Genomic DNA, 12,219 nt, shown 5'->3' with positions numbered 1-12,219 from the left:
CTGTCCTGGGACCTCTTCTCTTTTCTCTGTACTCACTCTCTCTAGGTGACCTAATAACATCTTTTGGGTTTAAATATCACCTCTATGCTGACGATACACAAATATACTTTTCAACACCCGACCTTACACCAGCTGTACAAACCAAAGTTTCTGAATGTCTATCTGCTATATCATCCTGGATGGCCCTCCGCCGCCTTAAACAGAGCTCCTGGAACTGAAATTGTATCAATGGCGCTCACAAGGATATAAATATGTGAAATGACAAGTATATATATACAACCAGATGACGTATGTCGGATCCAATGATGATCTCAGCAGACGATGATCCGATATGAAAAGTAAAAGAAGGAAAACATAGTATAATACTGTAAACACTCAAAGACAAACAAAGACTAACAATGTTGCTGAACCACACAGATGACTAAATAAAAAACATTTAATATATCATAAAAACATGTATAAGACAAAAGTGACAATAATAAAGGTCCCAATGGTATCCTGTAACTGGCCGAAATGCCAGCTTACCGGAGCCTAGATGGTAATAAGCAGTGGATAATTAGAGAGTATCCCCTCTCATATAACGCTGGTACAGCTCCTGCACGTCTCTCTGGCGTCAGCCACATGTAGCTGTGTGCCGTCAGTAGAGTGAGCGTCCGTCCACGCAGACACAAGGGCAGGGGAAGCAGTCTGAATTCCCTGCCTCCGTCCTCGGTGGTTTGGACATGCGCAGAAGCGCACGGCATCAGAGGAGTTTAGCCGCAGAATCACCAGCTCCTCGCGGTGGCGTGGGGAGCTAATGGCGGCAAATTCAAAAGATGCTTCTGTGAAGAAGCAGCACAGCACGGCTTGCGGGGATCAGGACAGTTGATGGAACGCACAGTGATACCAGGGACCACCCAACGCGTTTCGGAAGCCTCTGCCTCCTTCCTCAGGGGTAGAATTGAATGAATAAAGTCCCTGTGTGTCCGTGTATTTATGGAAAGAATTTAAAGGTACATGGTACCATTCTCAAAGTCCCCGACATGCGCAGTGGAGTATTTCTCAAACTGCGTCATGTTTCAGCAACACATGACAAAACAAAACATAACATAATCATCAACATGAAATACAATACTCCTCTAATGCAATGAACAGACATAAATACTGAAAAGAGGATATCAACTAATAAAAAAACAGAAATATATATAGACATGACAATCTAGATACATTAATGTCAAAAGATGGAAAACATGCAATCTATAGTAACAAAGTGGATAGTCACAGTGGCCTAACTAATGCCTAATGTAAATAATATCAAATGATGAGTGAATATTAATATTTATATAAATATTTAATCAATTGACAAACTACATATATTACTGTGCATTTGTGTGACGAATGTGATCTATATAATACTTAATAATAATGTGTATAATATACATGAATACATGTATATAAAAGACGTATATACATACATATACACACACTCATGTATATATATATATATATATATATATATATATATATATATATATATATACATATGTGTATAATAATAAGTGTTGGTGTAAAATAAACAATAAAGATGATATTTATTTATCTAACCGGAAAGATTTAATATCGAATTCGACATTTAGGCCCTGTGGAACTAATGTACAGAGTTCATAAATCCAAAAGGATTCGCGTCTCCCTAATTGCATTGAAATATTACATCCACGCCAATTCGGAGTGATGGCTTCAATAGCCATACATTTGAGACCAACAGGACTTTTGCTATGCACCTGGAGAAAATGATTGGAAACGTTATGTGTAACCAAGCCTTTTTTGATGTTGTAATTGTGTTCATACAAACGGCGTTTGATGGGCCTAGTTGTCATACCCACATACTGCAGACCACAAGGACACTCAAGGAGATATATAACATTGACACTATTACAATTAATAAACTGTTTAATATTATATGTTTTTGCAGTATTTGTAGATTTAAAAGAAACACTTTTTGAACTATGTTTACAAGCTGTACAAGAATTGCATGGAAAATACCCTTTTACCGTGTTGTTAATACGATATTTTATGCGTGTTAAAGGACAACTGGGAGCTAGTTTTTGGCCAATATTCTGAGCTTTAGTGAAAATAATTTTAGGATTCAGAGGTAGTAGATCTACTAAATCCTTATCCTTTCTCAGAATAGGCCAATACTTACGTAAAGTTTGTCTAATGGCTGGAGCCATCTGATTGTACTGAGTGATGAATGGGATGTTCATATTAGTATTGTTTTTTTGTTTATATTGAAGAAGGGTACTTCTATCAATTTGTTCAACTTCAGAAATGACTCGATCTAATTCTATGGGTGAATAATTTCTATCAATGAATTTTTTCTTTAAGTCATATGCTTGTAAATGGAATGTCTCTAGGGTGGAATTGTTAAGTTTTAATCTTGTAAACTGCCCTTTAGGTATGTTATTGATCCATGTCGGGTTGTGATGACTGTTGGCATGCAAATAATTATTTGCCTGAACTTTCTTAAAAAATGTTTTCGGATGTAATATACCATCCATAACATAAATAACCAAATCTAAAAACTCAATCGATGTGCTACTTGAAGTGAAAGTAAATTTCAAATTAAATGGATTATCATTCATATAATGCTGGAAAAGTTCCAATTGATGTAAGGAACCTGACCAAATAAAAATAATATCATCGCTGTAGCGCAGCCAGAGTACCAGGCTTGCTCCAAAAGGACAGCTGGACCAAATATATTGGTTTTCCCAGCTGCCCATAAATAAGTTTGCATAACTGGGAGCAAACCTGGTACCCATAGCGGTGCCACATACCTGTAAATAAAATGAATGATTAAAATTAAAAAAATTATGTGTTAAAATAAACCGAATACTAGAAATTAAAAATGATTTAAATGAATCTGGAACCGAAGAATCAGCTTCCAAAAAACGGCCAACAGCTTCACAATCCTGATCAGGAACTTTTCCAGCATTATATGAGAATGATAATCCATTTAATTTGAAATTTACTTTCACTTCAAGTAGCACGTCGATTAAGTTTTTAGATTTGGTTATTTATGTTATGGATGGTATATTACATACGAAAACATTTTTTGAGAAAGTTCAGGCAAATAATTATTTGCATGCCAACAGTCATCACAACCCGACATGGATCAATAACATACCTAAAGGGCAGTTTACAAGATTAAAACGTAACAATTCCACCCTAGAGACATTCCATTTACAAGCATATGACTTAAAGAAAAATTCATTGATAGAAATTATTCACCCATAGAATTAGATCGAGTCATTTCTGAAGTTGAACAAATTGATAGAAGTACCCTTCTTCAATATAAACAAAAAAAAAATACTAATATGAACATCCCATTCATCACTCAGTACAATCAGATGGCTCCAGCCATTAGACAAACTTTACGTAAGTATTGGCCTATTCTGAGAAAAGATAAGGATTTAGTAGATCTACTACCTCTGAATCCTAAAATTATTTTCACTAAAGCTCAGAATATTGGCCAAAAACTAGCTCCCAGTTGTCCTTTAACACGCAAAAAATATCGTATTAACAACACGGTAAAAGGGTATTTTCCATGCAATTCTTGTACAGCTTGTAAACATAGTTCAAAAAGTGTTTCTTTTAAATCTACAAATACTGCAAAAACATATAATATTAAACAGTTTTTTAATTGTAATAGTGTCAATGTTATATATCTCCTTGAGTGTCCTTGTGGTCTGCAGTATGTGGGTATGGCAATTAGGCCCATCAAACGCCGTATGTATGAACACATTTACAACATCAAAAAAGGCTTGGTTACACATAACGTTTCCAATCATTTTCTCCAGGTGCATAGCAAAAGTCCTGTTGGTCTCAAATGTATGGCTATTGAAGCCATCACTCCGAATTGGCGTGGAGGTAATATTTCAATGCAATTAGGGAGATGCGAATCCTTTTGGATTTATGAACTCTGTACATTAGTTCCACAGGGCCTAAATGTCGAATTCGATCTTAAATCTTTCCTGTTAGATAAATAAATGTCATCTTTATTGTTTATTTTACACCAACACTTATTATTATACACATATGTATATATATATATATATATATATATATATATATATATACATGAGTGTGTGTATATGTATGTATATACGTCTTTTATATACATGTATTCATGTATATTATACACATTATTATTAAGTATTATATAGATCACATTCGTCACACAAATGCACAGTAATATATGTAGTTTGTCAATTGATTAAATATTTATATAAATATTAATATTCACTCATCACTTGATATTATTTACATTAAGCATTACTTAGGCCACTGTGACTAGCCACTTTGTTACTATAGATTGCATGTTGTCCATCTTTTGATATTAATGTATCTAGATTGTCATGTCTATATATATTTCTGTTTTTTTATTAGTTGATATCCTCTTTTCAGTATTTATGTCTGTTCATTGCATTAGAGGAGTATTGTATTTCATGTTGATGATTATGTTATGTTTTGTTTTGTCATGTGTTGCTGAAACATGACGCAGTTTGAGAAATACTCCACTGCGCATGTCCGGGACTTTGAAAATGGTACCATGTACCTTTAAATTCTTTCCATAAATACACGGACACACAGGGACTTTATTCATTCAATTCTACCCTTGAGGAAGGAGGCAGAGGCTTCCGAAACGCGTTGGGTGGTCCCTGGTATCACTGTGCGTTCCATCAACTGTCCTGATCCCCGCAAGCTGTGCTGTGCTGCTTCTTCACAGAAGCATCTTTTGAATTTGCCGCCATTAGCTCCCCACGCCACCGCGAGGAGCTGGTGATTCTGCGGCTAAACTCCTCTGATGCCGGGCACTTCTGCGCATGTCCAAACCACGGAGGACGGAGGCAGGGCATTCAGACTGCTTGCCCTGCCCTTGTGACTGCGTGGACAGATGCTCACTGTACTGACGGCACACAGCTACATGTGGCAGACGCCAGAGAGACGTGCAGGAGCTGTACCAGCGTTATATGAGAGGGGATACTCTCTAATTATCCACTGCTTATTACCATCTAGGCTCCGGTAAGCGGGCATTTCGGCCAGTTACAGGATACCATTGGGACCTTTATTATTGTCACTTTTGTCTTATACATGTTTTTATGATATATTAAATGTTTTTTATTTAGTCATCTGTGTGGTTCAGCAACATTATCCACTTAACAACTATCCACCTTAAGACACACTTGCTTAAAGAAGCATATGAATAGCACTGTGGATATTCTGAACACATGATACATAAAGCTTGGCCCCCCTGCAGATACACTTACCAGAACTCCCTCCTACTGTCTCTGTACGTTCTCCCTACCTACCAATTAGACTGTTATCTCCTTGGGGCAGGGACTCCTCTTCCTTAATGTTACTTTTATGTCTAAAGCACTTATTACCATGATCTGTTATTTATATTATCTGTTATTTATTTGATTACCACATGTATTACTACTGTGAAGCGCTATGTACATTAATGGTGCTATATAAATAAAGACATACAATCCAATACCACAAGGTGCAAACCATTCATAAGCCTCAAGAATAGAAAGGCCAGATTAGACTTTGCCAAACAATATCTAAACAAGCCAGCTCAGTTCTGGAACAGCATTCTTTGGACAGATGAAACTAAGATCAACCTGTACCAGAATTATGAGGGGAAAAAAAGAATGGAGAAGGCTTGGAACGGCTCATGATCTGAAGCATACCACATCATCTGTAAAACACGGTGGAGGCAGTGTGATGGCATGGGCATGCATGACAATGGTCACTAGTGTTTATTGATGATGTGACAGAAGACAGAAGCTGTCGGATGAATTCTGAAGTGTATAGGGATATGTTGTCTGCTCAGATTCAGCCAAACTCAGCAAAGTTGATTGGACGGCGCTTCACTTTACAGATGGACAATGACCCAAAACATACTGCAAAAACAACCCAGGAGTTTTTTTAAGGCAAAGAAGTGGAATATTCTGCAATGGCCGAGCCAATCACCTGATCGCAACCCAGTCGAGCATGCATTTCACTTGCTGAAGACAAAACCTAAGGCAGAAAGACCCACGAACAAACAACAACTGAAGACAGCTGCAATAAAGGCCTGGCAAAGCATCACAAAGGAAGAAACCCAGTGTTTGGTGATGTTCATGCGTTCCAGACTTCAAGCAGTCATTGCCTGCAAAGGATTCTCGACAAAGTATTAAAAATGAACATTTTATTTATGATTGTGTTAATTTGTCCAATTACATTTGAGCCCCTGAAATAAGGGGACTGTGTATGAAAATGGTTGCAATTTCTAAACGTTTCATACAATATTTTTGTTCAACCCCTTGAATTAAAGCTGAAAGTCTGCCCTACTATTGCATCTCGGTTGTTTAATTTCAAATCCATTGTGGTGGCGTACAGAGCCAAAATTATGAAAATTGTATCAGTGTCCAATTATTTCCAGACTTAACTATATACAGTATATATATATAATACATTACAAAGAAATACATTTATAAAATAAACACCGTATAACAATTAGGATTTTAATCCATTGTCGCTTTGGCTGTTGTGGGCCTAGATATCCACATTGGCAATCAATGTACACCCTAAATATTTAAGTGCCATCCTCAGGGACACATGCAGATAATTCCAAAGAAAGGGACAATGCCCAACCATGAAAAATATATATATATAAAATCCAAACTCAATGACCAATAAAAATGAAAAACCATGAAACATAATCCCAACCTGATGGCAAAGTAAAAAATAAAAAATAAAACAGAAAAGCACAAACAATTAATCCCTGCCTATGGCACAAAACTACAAATTCAGATAAAATTATTCCAGGTCCGATGGCATTCATCCAATCAGATGCCATCCTGGGTTGAAGTCTGGATCCTCAACTTGACCAGACGCCCTGGATCCTCCGTTGATAAAATATTAGTCTCCTGTGCACAGATCTTAATTTCTTCTTTTCGGATCAAGTTGAGGATCCACCAACATCCACCCAGAATGGATTTATTTTAGCTGCTTTTGTTCTTGTGTCATCAAGTTTTTTGTGTATTTAATTTTCATTGGCCATTGAGCTTGGTTTTTATTTTTTAATGGCTGGGCATCGGTTCGTTATTGGAATTATCTGTGGGTGCTCCTGAGTATGAGGAGGATGACCTTCATCCAGGCAGTGGTGAGTAATACTTTTTTTTATGTAGGGTGTATATTCATTGCCAATGTGGATATCTAGGCCCTCATTGAGGGCGCAGGTAGCCACAATGACAATCAATGGATTAAAATTCTAGTTTTTATATTGCGCGTTTTAAAAAATAAATAAATGTATTTCTTTGTTATGTATTTATGTAGTGTGTGTTATGGATTTTATATTCACAAACCCTACTAGCCACATTTGGCTAAAATTACTATTGTCAATTACTGTAGGGGGCAGGTTGTTCGTGCGGTGGTGATAGGGGGGTGGGGGTGGATAAAGGAGGTTAGGTGCCCTGGGGAGGGAGGTTAGGTCACCAGGGGGGAGGGGTTAACCCCTTTTATGTTATAGCATCTGTACCTCTATGACATACAATGGGTAGTTAGGGTGTTTGTATTAACCCCATGGCTAACTTTGTGACCATGAAGGCATACACAATGCATGCCTTCATGGCTACTTGTGAATACATTTTTTGGCCTAGTTCAGGGTATTTACTTTTGCTTCCTATATTGCCAAGGCAACATAGGAAGCCAAAGTGGCCTACTTCAGAACCCTGGACAAGGCCAAATCATTTTCTGGTGTTACAGATGCAGCGGCTGTTATTCGAACATTTCACACTTTGTATCCTTTTGCTTACCGGGTAATGGTGCATGATTTCTTAAAATATTCTCACGTTAAAATTTGAGATTACTAGTGTTTTGATCGAGGGCAGAAAAGAGCGTTTTAGCATTGTCTGCAATACCGTCGAGAAACTAAACTGGGCCATCGCGAGTTATCTTAAAAATCTAATTGCAATTGCCGTACAGTACTGCACCGACACACTTTATTCGAGCAAATACCCAGTATGTACCTGGCAGATACCTGGAATGCGCCGCTCCTCGCCTCTGACAAGCCCCGTTGCGTTTGCCTTCCCAGCCTGGGTTCATGCCTGGCTGACGGGCGGCTGATCTGTTAAATGATAATGATTAAGATTTAATAGGCTGCAATGCTTCGCGTGTCTACCGATGGCATAAATTCATGAATTGTAATGCAGTATATATATATATATACTGTGCAGTATTGCAGCCAGCGGGAATAAAATGCTTCAATCCCTGCCTGGAAAATACCTCAATGCACTCGGGCAGAAAACAGTCACAAACCTCAATACACCCGGGTATACCCGAATTCGTGGGACTAGCCGAGCTCGAATAAAGTGTGTCGCCAGTGTACTTCAAGTGTGTTTAATTGTAATTTGAAGATTAACCTTATGAGTTCATACAGTACTTATGGTCTGAGGCTCCTTAGCCACAAATACGTCGCCTCTTCTGCCGAATGTAAAATATGTTTTCAGCGAATTAGTGTTTCTCAAATTGGAACCTTGTTGAAGGGCATATTAGTGTCATCACATTTCTGCGCATGCGTGTCCTGATGTTCCTAATTAAATTACTGATACAGTGCATTTCCTCACAGAGTCACTAGATACTGTATCTGCTAGACAGTAGTACAGTTCTACTGCTGTTAGTGTATCTAAATAGTAGCAAACACTTTAATTGTCTAGTGTCACGGTTGTGCTCGCCACAAACCTGGGTCGGACCGCGTGGCTGAGGTGGGGTTGTATAAGCACCGACCTTAGACCGCGCAGGCTAATCCGGATTGCGCAGTTCGTAGTCGTACGTAGCAGGGTCGGGACTGGAGAAGGTAGCATCATCAGTGGACAAGTCATGGTCAGGACTGGAGAGATCAGGATAAACGTTATTCAAGCAGGAGTTCGGCAACAGGTAATCAGAAGTTCCCCGCTTCAGCTTAGGAGCATGACCGCGGGCGTGGGTTCTGCGCGTGCGGCGACCATGGCCCATGGTACTGGTCTCAGGAAGGGATAGGCAGACCAGAGTGGGCACACCGCCAGGCAGCACTGGTAAACCAGTGCTTCAGCGCAAGAGTCCAGAGCGGGCCTGTGCAAGGAGAGAGAGAGCTACATACCTCAGGACTCATAGACCGGCTTCTTCAAGGGAAGGACAGCAGGCCTCAGGAAACAGGAAGCTGAAGTACGCACTAGAGAGATCTCCGCTTCAGCACAGGAACCAGGACACGGCCTCTGCTATGTAGAATGAGCAGCAGGCCCCAGGAACCAAATAGATAGGCTCTGCAGAGAAAGGACAGCAAGCCTCAGGAAACAGGGAGCTGAAGTCAACACTGGAGAGACCCCCGCTTCAGCACAGGAGACAGGAACAGGCCGGTGCATGCGACTAGCAGCCGACCTCAGGGAACAGGGATCTGAAGTTAACATGAAGAGTACTCCGCTTCAGCACAGGAACAGGCCACTGCATGAGACTAGCAGCCGGCCTCAGGAAACAGGGATCTGAAGTTAACATGAAGAGTACTCCGCTTCAGCACAGGAGACAGGAACAGACCTCTGCGTGAACTAGGAAATAGAACTAGAGAGATTAGAACACAACAGAGCCAAGCCTTAGGGCTTGTGGCAGAACAATTGTGACAACCAGGAAGGGTTATGCTCGGCAGGGAAGCATTGTGGGCAAGGTGTCTTTAAAGGCCAGTGAACCAATAGCAGAAGGGGCGTGTGACAGCATTGCCTCAATGAGTGAACCCAGGGTGGAACTGCAGAAAAGATCAGGAGCAGTGTTCCAGGATTGCACAAGTCTGTAAGGTAAGGCAACCAGCAAACTAAGGTGTGGATCCGTTACATCTAGCTTTATACTGTATTTTGTACATCAATGACATTTTTATATATTTAAATGCCTTTAGAACATTAGGTATAGTAGGTGTCTATACAGTAAAAACATGAACACACAAAAAAGTATATTTAAAGACTGAACATTTTTATTTAGACAGGATATTAAAGGGAAAAATAATAATAGAACAATACAACATCGCCTCTTCTTCAAAATTTACATTCTTGACTTTTCTTTCTTCGTAACGGCTGTTCCTTTTTGGACATCTTGGTCTGTAAAGAAAGAGACAATATTCTATATTATCAATCACACCATACATTATGGTTAAAAAATGCCTACATATTCTCTCAAGTTTTCAGCATGATCTACTGTACGCCAAGAGTCACTGATTAATTGTAATTGGCTACTCATTCAGACCCTATTCAACCAGTGTGTATTAGTGCATCTACAGCAGAGACTGCTACTATTCTAACACAAACCAGTGGCAATCACCAAAAAGACCCAGGTACATTCTGAATACATGCCTTAAACTTGCCTTAAACTTGCCTTAGAATTGAAAAAATTGGTAGAACAGCAGGAACCCAGAAAAAGCACCGATCAACTCACCAGAGGTAGCAAAAAATAAAAAAGGTTTATTGAATTACATTGTTAAAAACAAAAAATAAACTAACATAAAAAACAAAATCTCCTACATGTTTCAGGCTCTCCAGCCCTTTCTCAAGGAGTATGAGAGGGGTCTAATGGAATGACCTCCTCTGAACTATCCAACACCAGAAATGCATGACAGGTGCTTAAGACATATAACAATTAACTCAAAAAGTGTGTCCATGTCTCTATATTGATAATGCACTAGGAAAATAATGAATCATAAATCAATATGGGAACATGTATCAATAAACAGCTAGGCAGTGGACAGAGAAATCTACAATATAAGTAAACTCAATGTCATACAAAGAAATTGATACAGATTGTGTTGAATAAAGGTGTATCCCACTAATTGATTAATTAAGATATCCCTATCACATAAGAGATGAGGACACACATAAACATGTTGATTGCATAAACATAGGAAAAGCTGGTATAACCTTCATGAAGTAATAGATATAATACAGAACAGAATACATTTCACAAAGATATAAACTACAATGTATATGAAAATAAACAAGGATATACATATAAACTATACACTTGCCTTAAACTAGCCCCAGCATTTCTGCATTGATTAATGGCCCATCAGATTAACAGCGGGGGTCCCTGGCAATCCCATTCAAACTGAATGGGACTGCCAGGGACCCCTGCTGTGTTAACCCTATGGGTCATTAGTCAATGCAGAAATGCCTTAAACTTGCCTTAAACTAGCCCAGCACATACCCAGAATAATAGTTTAAAGCAAGCTTTAGAATAGTCGTAGTCTCGTCTGTACAGTATACTAAGTGTCAGACTTTCAAGTTAGTATTGCCCCAACAATGTTGCATTCTAGTGCGAAAATTGTTTCTGTGTATCCTCGGCTAAAAGGCTAAAGTGTTGTACAGTACTGTACTTTAGTTAAAAATGTGGTTTGAATGTACAGTTACTATTAAATTATTCCTTATAATTACAGAGCATATCCTATGATAAGGGAGGCCAACAAGATAAAAAGAGTGGACCAATCACGGGCATGGTTCGGAAGTGGCGAGACTTTTCAGGATGTCATCTTTTCTGATGAGACAACGGTAGCTCTTGAGAGATTTGCCACTTTTGCATTCCTCAAAAAAGGATGGCTATCTCTGAAGCCGCGGCTTAAGCACCCACTGAAGATGCATGTGTGGTGTGCGATCTCTAGACGTGGACCAGGATGCATAATCATTTTTTAGGGTAAAATAATGCACACAGTCATATGCTGTAGCCTTATACACTGTACAACTGTAGTGTATTCTGTACCCTAATGTTCATGTTTTTCATAGTTTTTTCTTTTCTTGTTCCAGGAATCATGGATAAAGTATTTTTTCTAGAGCAATTTGTCACCTGTATTGCTCAATACATTAGGCATGATTTCCTATCTGGTGGTCACCGTTTTTTCCTGGACAATGACCCTAAACATAGCGCCTCTTCAACTATATTCTTGCCAGCAGGATCAACTGGGTTAAGACGCCACCGGAGTAAGTGTTCCAGTGTAGAGTAACTGTTTCAGTGTACAGTAACTGTTTCTCATTGTTTTAAACAGTTTTTATCTGATCAACTAATTCACCATTTTTTCCCCCTCCCATTCCAGATCACCAGTTTTGAATCCGATAGAATTGATCTGGCATGCGATGAAAGATCGTATAAGAAAGGTTGTTAATCCATCCGACAAAGAGGAATTAAGAA

Source organism: Ascaphus truei, chromosome 1, assembly GCF_040206685.1.
Source record: "Ascaphus truei isolate aAscTru1 chromosome 1, aAscTru1.hap1, whole genome shotgun sequence".
In the NCBI taxonomy this organism is placed as follows: domain Eukaryota; kingdom Metazoa; phylum Chordata; class Amphibia; order Anura; family Ascaphidae; genus Ascaphus; species Ascaphus truei.
Note: the sequence above shows the minus strand (reverse complement) of the source record.